This window comes from Sorex araneus, chromosome 6 (genome assembly GCF_027595985.1).
Source record: "Sorex araneus isolate mSorAra2 chromosome 6, mSorAra2.pri, whole genome shotgun sequence".
Lineage (NCBI taxonomy): Eukaryota > Metazoa > Chordata > Mammalia > Eulipotyphla > Soricidae > Sorex > Sorex araneus.
In genome coordinates, this window is record NC_073307.1 from 56,031,185 (window position 1) to 56,048,271 (window position 17,087).

Below are 17,087 nucleotides of genomic sequence, written 5' to 3' on the forward strand. Positions count from 1 at the left end.
CCATAACTGTTTTTCTAGTAAGATTTTTTTTTTAATTCTTGCTTGACACTAATTCACAATTGTCTTATCAAAACAATAAATTTGCTCTTGAATTCTTTGAGAATACTTATCAAAAGCTTGCCTTTTTGATTTTTTTGTTTTCTTAGGGTAAACAAGTATGATAAGAAAGACAAAGATTCTAAAAAAGACAGTAATGTAGATATTATTTATGATCAAGAGTGTGTAGTGTTGCTTTCTTTCCATATCCTGCCAAGCACTATACTGGCTGCACTTGCACTTCAGAAATTAGCACCAAAGTCTTGAAATGACTGTTTATTTTCACATACTATAGTAGGTAGACACTTTAGGTGCACTATTGCTTATGTCTCATTAATTCATAGAACAATCTTGGTATTATGCATGATGTGGATTGAAAACATTTGCACTTCAAATACTGTCTTGGAGCTGTCATCTCAATGACTGATTAAAATCCAGGTATGTGTGTATGTCTGTGTGTCTGTGTGTCTGTGTGTGTGTTTCTGTTGTTCTCCCAGAAAACAAAACTAACTTCTTTGAATCAAAAAAATTACATTTCAGAGGCCAGAGTGATAGGACAGTAGGTAGGGTGCTTCCTTTGCATGCAGACCATCCAGATTCAATCCCTGGCACCCCATCTAGTGCCCCCCAGCCCCACCTCCACACCCACAGGAGTAGTTTCTGAGTGCAGAGCCAGGAGCAAACCCTGAGCACAGAGGGGTATGGCCCAAAAACAAATCAACAAAATGATATTTTGCTGAATATCTTCTTAATCATCCAGATATCTCTTTCATTCATTGCTTCCTCTCTACAACATCAGATTAATATTCTCAAATAGTTCCCATTCTGTTCTCTCTTTTTCACTACTCTTCAGTTCAAAGCTAGACTTCTGAGCTCCGTGGCCCACCCAATCAGCCACCATCCGCTCACTGCAACTCTCCATCCTAATTATGTGCTCTGGGGCTGCTGCTTATCTTCTTGAAGTCTCCATTACTTCACCGGTGAAGGAGATGATGGTGTGGTGATTAAGAGAACAATATGTCACTAAGAACTTATCTCTGAGCCGGGCATATAAGTGCTCCAGAAATTTTCATGAACAAACGGGTGAATGGGTGAAATTACCTTAATTTCATGTTCTCCCAGAAATCCATCTCGGGACAATAACATTTTTAGTACAAGGGGTTTCTTGTATGAGGGAAGTAAGGATGCAGGGAAGTAAAAGTAAGGAAAGAAAACAATATATTATGAGGCGACCACTGTAGGGAACTTAGTCCTGATGGGCTAGGAGCTGGTATATACCACTCACTTCCCAGTTACTTTGATGAAAGGGAGAAAGACTTCACACACACACACACACACACACACACACACACACACACACATAAATCCATTATTCATGTCTTTGGTTTGTTCTGGTTAGGGCACAATTGTACTAGGAGGTCAGAGAGAACCCAAAGAAAAGAAATGCAAATGTTGACCCTTGGAATTCTGTTTGGCATATTGGTGAGACCTGATCTGTCATTTGCTCCTTGAATGAATGCACAAATGAGTGGATGATGAAAAAAATCACCATTTGAATCTTCGAGTTTAGAAAATTGTTAGCAGTCCACCAACCAAACTCCTATCAACCCAGTTGATATATCAAATTATAATGTTAGAATGCCAGTTTATTAATTCAATTTGAACAATAACTGTGGCAGAGATAGGAATATTTGAAGTGCATATGATCAGAACATTTTTTCTTTTCCTTTTTTAAAATTTTCTCTAATTTTATTTCACACTCCACCATTGACAGGAACAGATATGCTTGAGAAATTTCTTATGTATTCCCTTTTTTTTTTTAAATTAGTGGATCACCATAAGGTACAATTACAGAGTTATAAACTTTCATGCTTGTGTTCCAGTCACACAATGATCAAGTACCCATCCCTCCCCCAGTGCCCATTCTCCACCACCAATAATCCCAGTATCCCTCCCACCACCACCACCCCACTTCTGTGTCAGGGCATTCCCTTTTGTTCTCTCTTTCCTTTTGGGTGTTGTGGTCTGCAATAGATGTATTGAGTTTCCATCATATTTGGTCTATAGTCTACTTTCAGCACATATCTCCCATCCTGAGCAGGTCCTCAGAACACACTTTACCTGGTGTTTCCTTCTCTATCTGAACTGTCTTCTCCAGAACATTTTTTCTTGATAAGAAGACATGCAGAATAATAGCATGTAACCTGAGAAGCGTGAAAGCCGGGGCTGGAGTGATAGCACAGTGGGTAGGGCATTTGCCTTGCACACGGCCAACCCGAGTTTGATTCCCAGCATCCCATATGGTCCCCTGAGCACTGCCAGGGGTAATTCCTGAGTGCAGAGCCAGGAATAACCCCTGTACATCGCTGGGTGTGACCCAAAAAGAAAAAAAAAAGAAACATGAAAGCCAAAGCAGTTGACTTAGTGGGGAGGGCATTTGCCTTGCAAGTGGCTGGGCCCTGTCAGTCCCCACCATCCAATATGGTCCCCTGAGCTCCACTGGAAGCACAGAATCAGGAGTTAAGCCCTGAGCACTGCAGGGCATGGTCCCCAAACAAAACACGAATGTAACAAAACAAAAAAGTAAGAAAGAAGACTTGTTTTCATTTCATTTTCAAGTTTTGTTTCATCTTGATGAAGCCACCAAGGCATAACAATATTATACTTAATTATGAAAATTATTGTAATCTCTCATCCTGAAGTGTTTTCTTCCTATACGTATCAGAACTTCAAGTCTTAACTCACACCTTTGACTCAATGGAGTATTCCTTAGAACCAGCAAACACAGAGGAGAAATATTTTGATTACAATGAGTCAACCCAGGATATTGGCATGATCAGAATGCGGAAAAACATTACTGTGGGTCAGAGAAATAATGCAGAGGCAAAGGCGTTTGCCTTGCACAGAACTTCTTGCCCCAGTTTCATCTCTGGCACCGCATAATGGTCTCCCAAGCACTGCCAGGAGTGATCCTTGAGCACAGAGCCAGGAGTAGTCCTTAAGCACTGCCAGGAATGCCTCAAAAGCAAACCAAAACAATAAAAATGGTGGGAAGGAGAAGTACTTTTCATAAGAATGTAGTATCTCATCTACTTTATGTGGAGAGAAAAGCATGAACATCTAGCTTTAATCACAGATCTTAAAGCAAAATAAAAAAGAGTTGTAGAAAGCAATTTACATGTTACTATGGTTTACTGAGATTTGGAAAACTCAAAACCAAGGAAAGCTAAAGTAGAGGGGAATTAGGTAAGCAGAGACCTTTCTTTCTCATTTTATCTAAAAGAAAATAACTTTGGCAAGTGCCAGAAACTGAACTACAGGATTTCTGGTTTTGATTCTGTGGCATTTGGGAAAGGCACATCACAGATCAGAGAGATAGTCAGCCCTAAGTTCTGACATGTACGCTTTGCATGCAGGAGGCCTGAGTTTGGTATGTATGACCCCATGAGCAATGCAGTCCATTACTCTAGCAAGTCTAAGTGAAAAGAATTCAGTATGTGCTATAAAATCATTTACAGAATCATTTAGGGGGCTAAGGCAATAGGATCTAGGTTGGACATTCTGGAAAGACTTACAAAATGGTCCTGGAGTTCACCAAGCTCTCCTAGAGAGTTAAATATCTACCACTATCAGAAGATAGTCCCCATGGGTTGTAAAAATAGTACAATGAGTAAGATACTTGCCTTGAATGCAGTCAACTTGGATTCAATCTCCGGTACCCCATATGGGTCTTGAGCACTGTCAGGAGTAATCCCTGAGCACAGAGCCCACAGAGCCAGGAGTAAGCCTTGAATACAGTTAGGTGTGGCCCCAACACCAAAATAGATAAATGAATACATGTAATTACACTTTAAAAAAGGTTCTGGGGGACCCTCTGCGCCTAAAGACTTTGATTCCAAAGATGTAACACATTCGGGCATCCAGCGCAGCATCCGATAGCGATGCACTGGGACACCGAACTGGGCTACAACTCTGTGCTGCCGGGGGTGGATTTTTTTTCCTCCCCACCCTGTCTTCCTGCATGGAAAGTGGCGGGCTGGCGGCACCCATGTGGCAGGCGCCATCTTCTGTGACTCCAAACCCACAGGTATTCGGATTTTACTTTTGGGGCTCCCAGGAACTCATGGGAAGGGGGCGTAACCGGCACACCCTCGGCCCAGATAAATCCAGAGCCGCTGAGCGCGAATCGGACACTCTGCGCCTAAAGACTTTGAATTCAGAGACTTCTTACAGCAATGCACTGGGACTGTGAGCTGGGCTATGTAATTTCTGGCAGAATTTTCCCTGGACTTTATACAGAAATCCAAAACCGTGCAGACGCTGCTGCGTGCGCGCGACTTAACATTTATAAGTGTCAGCAATGTGAAACAGTTCCATTTGAACAGGTCTGACTTGGGGGGGAAACTCCAAATAATAACAGTAAGTTTTTGTTGAAATATTAAAGGTTTTTAATGTAGCAGTCACCTCTGGACTGTGAACTAAGCAAAAGCCCCACGCTGGCCGACGCGGCGTGGCGTACACCATACTATGAGGCGCAGGAAGGGGGATGAGGGGGAAAAAGAAAAAAAAAAGGGAAAAGGAAAAAGGAAAAAAAAAGAGAGAGAGAGAGTTATGTACTTGTAGCAGTGGGGCTACATATCTCTTCATTTCCAGCAATGAAAAACTAATTATCAAATGTAGTAGGTCTGTCTCTCTTGGTTGGAAACTCCAACAACTATAGTGAGTTTTGTGTTGAATTATGGAATGTAATCAAGGTAAAGAAAAAATGAAGTGAAATTCATTAGTTAAACAGTAGGGGGTAGAGGGTGGGGGCGGGGGGTATACTGGGGTTTCTGGTGGTGGAATATGGGCACTGGTGAAGGGATGGGTGTTCGAATATTGTATAACTGACATATAAACCTGAGAACTTTGTAACTTTCCACATGGTGATTTAATAAAAATTAAAAAAATTTAAAAAAAAGGTTCTGGAAAAAAAATTGGAAAAACGAGGATGAAATCAATAGCTATATTGGAGATTAATTCCATAATTTATTAATTACAGTGAATATGAATAACTAAATACTTCAAACAAAGACAGGTTGCTGGGCCACAGTTGTCACACAGCTGCAGAGCACTTTATTTGCATGAGTGAGGCCCTGTGTTTGAACCCCAAGAGCTCAAAATAAAATAGATACAGATCGACACACTGTATATGACAATGATACATGAGTATCTGCATTTTGTAAGGTAAGCAAAGAGCAGGGCACAATTAAATTAAAAGTAGCTGAATAGAAAAAATTATGCCATGCAAATAGTAGCCCCCCAAAAGTTGTCTATCCATATATAATATCAGATTAACAGGCAAGAAAAAATGCTGGAAGCAAACAGAAATTTCTTATAATAATAGAAGCATCAATTAAATAGATAACAATCCTAAAATGTTCTGCTTTTACTTAGGTGTATTAAATACATAATGTTTCAAAATACATAATGCAAAATTTAAAAGACCTAGAAAAACTCACCTAAAAATCACGTAATATAAGATTTTAACATACTGTCTTTCAATGTTACAACAACAACCAAATCAATAAGGATATAAAGTATTAGAGCAATATGATTAATAAGATAAGTAGGTATGAAGAAATGCACTTAGATGCAGGTCCAACTTTTTTGAATGCATGGAACAGTTATCCCTGTATATGATAATTAGTCACTAAATAAAATCTACTGACTGAAAGAGGTTAGGGTCTGCTCTCTGGTTACTTTGAACTTAAAATGGAAATCGAGAATAGAGAGATAAATAGGCAAATTCTCAACAGCTTAGCATTTAAGCACCTGACTTCTTAATAACCCACAAGGAAAAGAATAAATTATAGTGATTATTAAAATATAGTTTGAACTGTATGGTAATTTAGGATGTCATATCAAAAACAGCTAATATAAACAAAGGAACGCTTAAAGGGATTTAATGGCTTTAAACAGAATACATTTTAAAATCAATGAACTAAGAGGCAAGAAAAAATTTTTGTGATAATAAATGTTTTAGAATTTGGGGGTGAGTGATCTTTGTTCCAACTATTCATCTCTGCCATTGTAGAGTGAAAACACCCATAGGCATTAATAAATAGCTGTGTGGCCCACCAGTTAATTTTTGTAGGCAAGGTTCGTAGGAGTTATACCTGCTTAAGGGTTTATGAATAATTCATGCTCTTTAGATGAAGTGGAAATAAGCAGTTTATCTCACCAACTTAGTAGACAATGGTGAAAAAAATGCACAAAACCTCACCAGAGCTCTTTGCCATCTTTCATCTTCCCTGGGAGCTGAAGCAGTGAAATTCCAGCAGGTTCAAGCGCTACCCTGGATGTGGGTAGGCTCTATGCCAGGACTGAAGGAAAGATTTTCTAGTTTCTTAACGCAAAATGCAAATCTTTGTGCCTTTCCAAGAGAGGTCCACAGCAAATAAATTGGGGTGTCCTCTACAGAAAAACAAACAAACAAACAGCACCAAAATGGGACCAACAGAAGAAATTCAAAAGGAAAGAACTTGTGCAGTTCTAGAGGGTGGTGCAGATATAAAGGCCAGTGTGGTCCCGGCACCCTGCCAGGAGGGATTCCTGAGCATGGAGCCACGGAGCTCTGAGCTTAATCCAGTGTGGCCCCCAAACTGAAAAATAAATAAAATAATAAATAATTTTTTTTGCTATATTTAGATAGTCTCATCCTTGATTTTTTTCTCCAACAAGAACATGGTCGCCTTCAAAGAATTAAATCTCATGCCAGTCTGAACTCCTCCCCACCATATCCCATATTCCCTACACACACACCTGAAATTCAGGGTGGCAAGGGGTTAATTCCCAGACTGAGTAGTTGCAGGGGAAGTAGGAGTGTCCTAATGGCCACTTAGTGGGACTGGCAGGGGCACTGCCCACAAGGCTAAGCAAGAACTTGTCCAGGTCCTCCCCTTTTTCTCTTTGTTATTGTTGTCGTCATTGTTTTTGTGCTCAGGGGTTACTTCTGGCTCTGAACTCAAGAATTACTCTTGCAGTGCTTGGGAGACCACTTGTGGTGCCAGAGATTGAACCTGGGTCATCTGTGTGCAAGGTAACTGCCTTACCTATAGCACTAGGGTCCCTCCTCCTCTATTTTCCTCAAGGTTCAAGAATCAGAAGAAACTCGCTGATTCTCCCCTTTTCTCTGAGATCTCTCCTTTTCTCTGTGGCCTCCCCAAGTCTGTTTTCAGTTATACTTTCTTTTTAAAATTTTTACTTATTTAGTTTTTTTTTTTTTTTTGCTTTTTGGGTCACACCAGGTGATGCACAGGGGTCACTCCTGGCTCTGCACTCAGGAATTACCCCTGGCGGTGCTCAGGGGACCATATGGGATGCTGGGAACCGAACCTGGGTCGGCTGTGTGCAAGGCAAACGCCCTACCCGCTGTGCTATTGCTCCAGCTCCCAGTTTTTTTTTTTTTTGGGGGGGGACTCATACCATGCTATGCTCAGGGCTTACTCCTGACTCTGTGCTCAGAGATCTCTCCCAATGGGCTCAGGGTGGAGAGGTTGGGGATTGAAACTGTGTTGGCTCTGCAAGGCAATCATCCTCCCCTCTGTCCTATTGCTTCAGCCCCTCTCTTATGGCACTTTCACTCAGTCGTGTTTGTGAGATTTCTCTACGTTGAGACCTATCGCTCAACTTAATTTTCACTGTGACATCATGCTGACAGACAATATCTGATTAATCCATTCCTCCTGGGGACAGGCCTTTGGTTCTGCAAGATCATAAATAAACGCTGCCAGGGAACTACCCAAAGTGAATGTCATCTACTTTTGCCTGAATGAGGATCACAAGAGACTTATGCCCACAATCAATACCCGCTGTTCTTGTGTTCTTGAGCCTGTTGTTGCTATTGTTTTTTGTTTGTGGTTGTGACGGGGGGGGGGGGGGGGGGCGGGGTGCTGGGGAGGGGAAGAGAGAATGTGTGTTCTGGAAAAACTCTGCACATGTGTGGCACTGATGCTCATGCTTGGCCAGTGGAATGGTGCCAGGGATCAAATTCAGGGCCTCATGCATGCAAGACAGGTGCTCTGCTACCCGTCGCCCCGCTTAGGACCTTCTAGAGCTGTCAGTCAACTCTTCCTCCACTGGAACCTATGATTCATCCACACAAAATAAGAACTGTCGTCTTCTTTGTCTATCAACGCCTGTTGGCCACTAGAGAAGATGATGAGAATTAATTAGGTTTACTATGCCTTTTTTTCTGGGCCCTCTGGTAGGCACACAGCAGGGAAGAAGCACCCAGAGCTGCAGTGCTGGGGGCGTGGTGCGGGTGGGGCTGATGTGATGCGGTGGATGGAACTGGGGTTTTGGCACATGTACTTAGTCCCTGTACTATTATGCAGTCCCATGAGCCACAGTTCTTGAAAATATTTGAGCCCAGTAAAGGAAAAAAATGTTTACAAGTTATTTAATGTAAAATTTGAGAGTAAGTCAGACCAGTAGCAAATATAGGCCTTGGGGGGATTAAAAAAAAAGTCAAAATTTTATCTAAGTTCATTTGGGGGGGTTGCTTTGGTTTGCTTTGTTTTTGGACCAGAGCTGACAGAGTTTGGGGGGTGGTACTGTTGGTGATATGGGAGCACCCACATGCAAAGCCTAGACTGAGGCCTTTTTCAGCATCTCCACACTAATTTATATTGCTAAAATTGACATTGCAATTTATTGCCTATCACTTGAGTTTGCAGGCACGTCTGGGTCACTTTGCATGAAGTGGAATTTTTCCTTTCACTGTATCTGACCGTGGTGAAGAAGCGATCTGAGTTCCCAGCATGTATTTTAGGAAGCAGCAGGTGAGGCCCTTGCATTTGGCATGTTGCTAAGAACTGTGCCCGGGAAATAAACCCTGACATCAACTAGTCATTTTAGCTTCCCACGAACAGCCCAGCTTCCTTTATCCGCTGCCAAAGATCTCAGCCCTGCTCTGAGCCAGAAACTGGGAAAGAGTGTCGGGTGTCATTGCTGCTTCATCTCAGAAGTAATCCTCCAGATAATTCCTCTGGGCCTGTGGGAAGCAACTGCCAACTAGCTTGTTGGAAGTGTGTGGCCCTTTCTCAGAGATGCTAGTTAGCTCAGCGCTGAACACAATGGATTTTTATTTTATTTTATTAAAGCACCATCATCTAGAGCACAGCGGGTAGGGAGTTTGCTTGCATGCGGCTGACCCGGGTTCGAGTCCTCCATCCCTCTCAGAGCGCCTGGCAAGCTACCGAGAGTATCCCGCCCGCACAGCAGAGCCTGGCAAGCTACCCGTGGTATATTCAATATGCCAAAAACAGTAACAACAGGTCTCCCAATGGAGACGTTACTGGTGCCTGCTCGAGCAAATCAATGAACAATGGGGCTACAGTGCTACAGTGCATGTAGAGTTATTCACATTTGAGTGCGAGATATACAATGTTCCAGCACCAATCCCATGATCAGAGTTAAGTTCTCTCCACCAGGGTTAAGTTCCCTCCACCAGGGTTAACTTCCTTCCATCAGGGTTAAGTTCTCTCCACCAGGGATAATTCCGCTCCCTGCCCCCCTTGCTTTCCATCTATTTCTTCTTACCTCCCATTGACTTCTTTCCTTCTCTGGCCTTCTCTTCCCTATAGCCAAGGGTGACAAGGCATGCCTGTTTTAACACATTGTATTTCCTCATCCAGTTCTTCTATATACACATGTAAGTTATATCACCCTGTGTTGGTCTTTCCTCTTCTGGGTAATGTCATTTAACATGATATCTTCCAGTTCTATCCATGTTGCAATAAACTGCATAATTTCATCATTCCTCACAATTGTGTAATATTTCGTTGTGCATATACATATCAGATCTTTATGATTCACTGATCTGTCACTGGGCATATAGGTTTCAATGATGTTTTGTGACACCTTTCCCTCAGATGTAGAACAGATCAAAACAGCTGGGTCTCTGAAGACTTTGAAAATAGGATTTTCAAGGGAAGTGTTCACTCCAGACCAGGACTAGTGAAGTGATATACTGTCACTGTCAGTGTCATCCCATTGCTCATCGATTTGTTTGAGCGGGCACCAGTAACGTCTCTCATTGAGAGACTTACTGTTACTGTTTTTGGCATATCCAATACACACGGGTAGCTTGCCAGGCTCTGCTATGCGGGCTTGATACTCTCGGTAGTTTGCCAGGCTCTCTGAGAGGGGCGGAGGAACTTGGGTCAGCCAAGTGAAAAGCAAACGCCCAACCGCTGTGTTATCGCTCCAGCCCAAAGTGATACACGTGACATTCTATTAGTAACAGAATTGTAAATCACAGTGCCTAAAGGAAAAAAGAAAAATAAAGAAGTGTCCGCTACAGAAGCAGGCTGGGCGTGGGGAGTAGGGAAACTGGGGACATTGGTGGAGGTAAGTGGACACTGGTGAAGGGATGGATATTGAAACATTGTATCCTTGAAACTCAGTTATGAATAACTTTTTAATTCTTTGTAATTCAATACATTTTTTAAAAAAGTGGATCCCGAGGGGACTGATTTATTTCTCAGGATGCCCAGACTAATGCGTCGAGAGGGACTGCTCAAAGCAGGACTTGCCTTCTGGTTCCTGATAGGTTAGCACAAAGAGGCCAAATGCAGTGACAGGTCAAGTGAAAGCTGGGAAGAAAAGTTTCTAGGGAAGAAATGGGGAGAGGAGGAAAGGGTGGTTTTTGGGTGTGGGAGACTCAGGCCGCCTGCAGAAACACAGGTGGTAGCTGCTTTGGGCTTTTGGCTCTATTTTGTTCCTGTGCTGGGGATTGAACCCAGGCCTCATATCTACCAGGCACATGCTTTGTCACCAAGCCACAGCCCGGGCCAGGTGCTAGTGCCTACAAAACAGAGCAGCTGGAGTTTGATGGTGCAAAGTCTTAAACCAGCAGAGGGGTCAATTAGAACTTGTTCTAACTAAATAAACTTACTCTAGGAACTCAACAAAAGAAATAAAAATCAGGTACGTTTAGTATGCACCCAGAGAGACAAAAATACCTCACCACTGTGTAACATCTGGTCATTCCTAATGGAAAGAATGGCCCAGGTAGGGTTTTAACGTGACTGGTGAATGGAACTGTAAAGAGAAAAGTTGCTCTCAAGGAAAATTAAAAACAAAAACCTTTTGGAACAAAGTTCTTCATTCTCAGTGAAAACTATGTGGAAAATTTTAGTTCACAAAAGGTATATGGTAGTTCACAAAAGATAGATGGTTTTAACAAAACACTCTGCCCTCATACCGTTATTATGTTTTTGCTTTTGGAATAGATTTGAAATCTGCACTAAAAATGCCATCAACTTGTTTTTTTTTGAGTTTAAAAACTCCCGAACTTTATTTACATTTTAAAATGTTACATTTATTATTTTTGAATTGAATCACAGTGAGATACAGTTACAAAGTTGTTCATGACTGGGTTTCAGTTCCAATACCAGTATATTTCCCACCACCAATGCCTTCAGTTTTACTCCCACCAGTGCCCCCACTTCCTACCCCCACTCTTCTCTCTCTCTCTCTCCCTCCCTCCCTCCCTCCCTCTCTCTCTCTATCTCTATCTCTCTCTCTGTCTTATTTTGAAAAATGCCATCAACTTTAAAGCAATCATCTAATTCTAGGATAAACTTTGCCAATGATACAGTTGACTATAGTGGCTGAATAATTAAATTTTTTTTTGAAAAATACATTTCTTGTTAGGAAAATAATGCACACTCATATCATTGTGCTTTTCTGGCTAGAAACTTGCCTATATTCCTGAACTTTCCCTATAATGAAAGTTATCATGGGGATAACATGCTGTGGGTCTATGGAGGGACACTGGCAATGCAGGTGTGAGGCCCCTTATTAGATCCTCATGCCCCCCACCCCAAAGGAATACAGTAATTCATACTTTCCCCAAAGCATTCATAATTTCCCCCAAAAGCTCTACTCCCCCAACAAGGAGAAAAATAACATGCTTGCATATTCACACACTCAACAAGTGTTCACTGACCTGCTCTGTGCCAGATATGGTAGAGACAATGCTGAAACCATGCGTTAAGAGCACCTCTCGCTTTAAGAGCACACATCATCCGTCCACAGGGGAGCCCAGGGTGCAAGCTGTGCCAAGGGAGGGGGCAGGAGGCACACAGGCTGGAGCACCGTGGAAATCCCCACCGAAGGCCGGAGGCGAGAAACCGAGCAGGAACCTCAACAAGTGGGAAAACACTGTTTGAATTACACCCACGAACTGGGCAGAGCCAGTGCTCCAGAATTGGGCCCAGAACAGAAGCCAGAGATCCATTTTATGGAATATCTGGTGGGTGATGGGGTTGGGCCATATGTGGGCAACTGCAGGAGGGCACAGTAGCAGAAATACCCAAGCAGGGCCAGCAGATCTGGAGGTCGTTTCTAGCTTTCCCAGGTTACAAATGAAACCAGGACTGAGTCAAGGACATCCCAAGTGAGCTCCATGGTTTTTTCATGTCACCCAGGCACTTCTGTCCCTTTGCAGGTCCTGCTCTCTCTGTGTTAGTCTTCTTGAAGCAAGCAAGCCAGTTTTTGAAATGTGAGCAGGAGGCTCTTTTCCTACTCAGATGCTCTGGATAGAGAGAACCAGAGACAAGTGTCAAAGGAGAGCGGGTAAGGAGGGCCCAGGCTGAAGAAGCAACCTGGGCATGAAAAAGCAGCAGTTCCAAGAAGGCATTGTCGTTGGTTGAGGCCTGGAGGCAGCCTGTGAGCCTGATTGCCTATGATGCCAATGATGGGGACTAGAGTTGTGTGTCATAATGAGAACACAGGCTTGCTCTGAGCTTTCTCCTATTCCTGCTCCTTTACACTCTCAACTGTTGCAGGAAATGCAAACTGTTAAGGAAATGTTACCCCAAAATGCCTGGACACGTTACACACCAGAACCAGGCAGGAGCCTGTTCATGGGGCGAAGGAGGGTGTGTGTGTGGAGAAATACCTCCAGGAGTGGATTCAGTGATGTCAGCTCAACGTTATTGCCAAATGCACATATTCTTAAAGTCTTGGCTTATAGGAGGCCCAATCACTCAGAGTTCAATAGTATTGGCCTATCACTTTTTCCTCTCTCCTTTGCCCCTGGTCTAATCCCTTTCAAGGCTATATGTTGTGGTTAGAATGACTTGCTGAAGGCATACAGGATGATTTCTGTGTTTTAGGCATACGTGACTAGGGGTGGCTAGTGAGGCTCAAGGTCGGACACAAGACGCAGGCCTCTTGTTTTGCTACCTATGCCCAGTTACTGCCCCTTGCAAGGTTTCACTTCAGGGCTGTTTTGCAAGGTCAGGTTTTTCCTGCTCCAGAGAAATCATACAGTGGGAAAAAATGTTTAAATGACAAGTGGCTGACCTAGCTTTGACCCTTAGCACTATACAGGATCTCTTGATCATGGTCTTCAGGAGTGATCCCTGAGCACAGAAGCAGGAGTGAGTTCTGAGTACTGCCAGGTGTGGCCATAAAACTAGCAAACAAAAAAGAAGCTGGAAAAATTATTACAGAAATATTTTAGATGGTTTTGGCACGGCATAACTTGTTTTTTTAAAAAAAATATTTTCATTTTATTTTTATAAAGTTGTTCACATAATTTGTTTCATTTAATATTCCAACACCAATTCTACACCATTACATCTACCCACCACCATGTTTCAAATGTTTCCACCCAGACCCCCAGATCCTACCCCTAAAGCGAGACCTAAATAATTTAGTTCGCATTCCTTGTTATAAATAATCCACTAAAAATGATCCCCAAAAAATTTCCTTAGAGGAAAGTAGAATGAGGTGTCACACAGCTGCAAATGAGGCTGAGCACTCCAGGAATTCTAAAATTTTAAATACTGCTAATATGGCTGAGATTAATTTAATTTTTTAAGTGGGTGGTGACTTTGGGGTCTGGTCTTTATGGCATATTGCTCTGTGTTGCTCTGTTTGAGAAATTCATTTCTGAGTCTCTGGATCATGGCCGTTAAGGAGATTATATGGTGCCAGAGGCAGTTCCTGGGCATGACTGCCAGGCACAGGGATATGGGGGGAGGTCACACATTCATGAGTCCATGAAAACCTGGAGATATCAGTCACAATTCCTGCATACCTGGGATTTTCATCAGATTTGCTTGTGGGTGAGACTTGTCCGAGCCTGTGGAGATTGGAAGAAAGCACTGTGGCAATTGAGTTCTGGAGGTTTTCAGCTACTGGGGCTCTGTTGAGGTTGGGAGGGGGACTCACCCACACCCCTCAAGGTTTCCCCGAGTGAGAAAGTCTGATGCAGGGTCTGGAGGCATATCTATGGAGTATCCCAAGTATTGCATAACTTGTTAAAGACCCAAGAGACCAAAGGTGTTATAGCTTGTCCAGGCTTCTGTCCAAAGCCAGGGATCATCCAAGACCACAAGCTCGCATAAGGAGAATGAATGTGAAATCCCTTTCAGTAAGGTGGGGAAATTTGTGGCATCAAAAGTAGCTGGGGCAAGGCTGGAGTGATAGTAAAGTGGGTAGAACATTTGCATTTGTAAGCAGCAGACCCGGATTCCATCCTGGGAATCTCATATGGTCCCTCCAGAAGTGATTTCTGATTCCTGAGGACAGAGCCAGGAGTAATCCCTGAGCATTGCTGTGTGCGACCCCCAAACAAAAACCAAAATAGTGGCTGTGGACTGGCAATAACTCAGTGGTAGAACCTGCCTTGAATACGTGAGGTTGAGAGTTCGATCCCCGGCACCATCTCACATGTTAAGGATGTTGGCCCTTAATGAGCTTATATGGCGCCCAGAGGCAGTTTGAGCATCATATTTTATTTATTTATTTATTTATTTTAATGTAGGGTACTGCTATTTATTCAGCCACTGATTAAGTTGATTGAACTGGGCATGAACTCCACATTACTTCTTTTTTTAAAAAAAGTTTTTTTTTAAAATTGGATATCCATGAGATAGACCATTACAAAGCTATTCATAATTGGGTTTCAGTCCTACAATGATCCATCACCTCTCCCTCCACCAGTGTACATTTCCCACCATCAATGTCCCTCGTTTCCCTACTACCATCCTCTAACCTCCCACTCCCTACCCCCTCTTTCCTTCTTGCTTTCTCTTTTTCCCTTTGTGCATTATGGTTTGCAATACAGGTGCTAAGAGGTCATGGTGTTTGTTCAGGGCATTTGGTATTTTTATCGGGATGGCAAGGCTGGAGAAGCTTTTCAATTGGGTGGCAGCTTTGGGGTGTGGATGTGACTGCCGAGGCTTCCGGAATTAAGGAAGGTGGGGGTAGGTAGCCCATCCTGACCCGGATAAAGCCTGGAGATTTCAGTCACAAAACCCGCATACCAGAATTTTCAGCAGATTATATCTTGGTGAAGTCCATCCTGAGACGGTGGAGTCAGGCCTGGGGTATGAAGGCGATTTTGGATCATGGAAGCAAGTGGCTGCTGGGGGCTCTGCTTGGGTGGGCACAGGCTAACTTGCACCCTTCTGATTTACCCCAGTCTCTTCATTCATGCGTGGGTCTGATCTTAACTGTGGCTTTTGATCTCTTTCGAGATTTATCTATGGGTTTCTGAAATAAGGCCAATAAATGAACATGTATAGTTGAGGCGGCGGTGGTTTGTGGGCATGGCTCCCACATACCTAACTTTTGGCAGTTTAATTTCTTGGTAAACTTTGTCCCAAATTGTTGGGGGCTGGCCAAAGGCACAGCTGCAATTTTTTTTGATTTTTTTTTTTGGGTCACACCCGGCAATGCACAGGGGTTATTCCTGGCTCATGCACTCAGGAATTACTCCTGGTGGTGCTCGGGGGTCCATATGGGATACTGGGAATTGAGCCCGGGTCAGCCACGTGCAAGGCAAACGCCCTACCCACTGTGCTATTGCTCCAGCCCCCACAGCTGCAGTTTTAGGGTGTCAGGAAGCCTGACAGCACCATCAGGCTGCTGATGCACTTGTCTCACAGATACTGGTTGACCAGTTGGCAGTACCATAGCCCCTGTGCACCACATTTTATTTTATTTTATTTTAATTATTATTATTTGCTTTTTTGGGTCATCCCCAGCAATGCACAGGGGCTACTCCTGGCTCTGCACTCAAGACTTACTCCTGGCGATGCTCAGGGGACCATATGGGATGTTGGGGATTGAACCCAGGTTGGTCAGATGCAAGCCAATTCCTTCCACACTGTACTATTGTTCCGGCCCTGAGCACCACATTTTATTTATTTATTCATTTATATTAGTGAATCATTGTGAAGTACAGTTACAGACTTACAAACTTCCATGCTTGCATTTCAGTCATACAATGATCGAATATCCATCCTTCCACCAGTGCCCATTTTCCATCACCAATGGTCCCAGCATCCCTTCCACCACCCCCAACTTGTACCCCCACCCTACTCTGCCTCGGTGGCAGGGCATTCCCTTTTGTTCTCTCTCTCCTTTTGGGTGTTGTGGTTTGCAATACAGGTATTAAGCGGCCATCATGTTTAGTCTATAGTCTACTTTCAGCGTACGTCTCCCATCCTGAGCGGATCCTCCTAGCACCCTTTACTTGGTGATCCCTTCTCTAACTGAACTGCCTTTCCCCCCCAGTATGTGAGGTCGGCTTCTAAGCTGTGGAGTAATCCTGCTGATACTTATCTCTACTATTCTTGGGTGTTAGTCTCCCTTTCTGTTACTTTCTTTATATTCCACAAATGAGAGCACCACATTTTAGAGACACCATTTCCACCTGCTCTGATGGCTTCCAGGATCTGGATTTGAACCTGTATCTCGACCTATGGTGAGAGATAGGTCAGCTACAGGTGGGTTACCTGTGTTGACACAAACTGAAGCCTGATCAAGTTACACCCACCGCATTCGTTACAGCTCATTGGCCAACAGTAAATATGTCACAGTGCCAGACCACCTGGGTGTGCTTGCAAATGCTGCAGTCGACAGCCTCCCAACTCTATTCACTTTTGACCCAACTTCATTTCTGGGATCTTGGTGCCGTGAGGAGACTGTGCAGTTTCCAGCACACCAGGAACATGGTGACACCATGACCGAGGATACAGCCC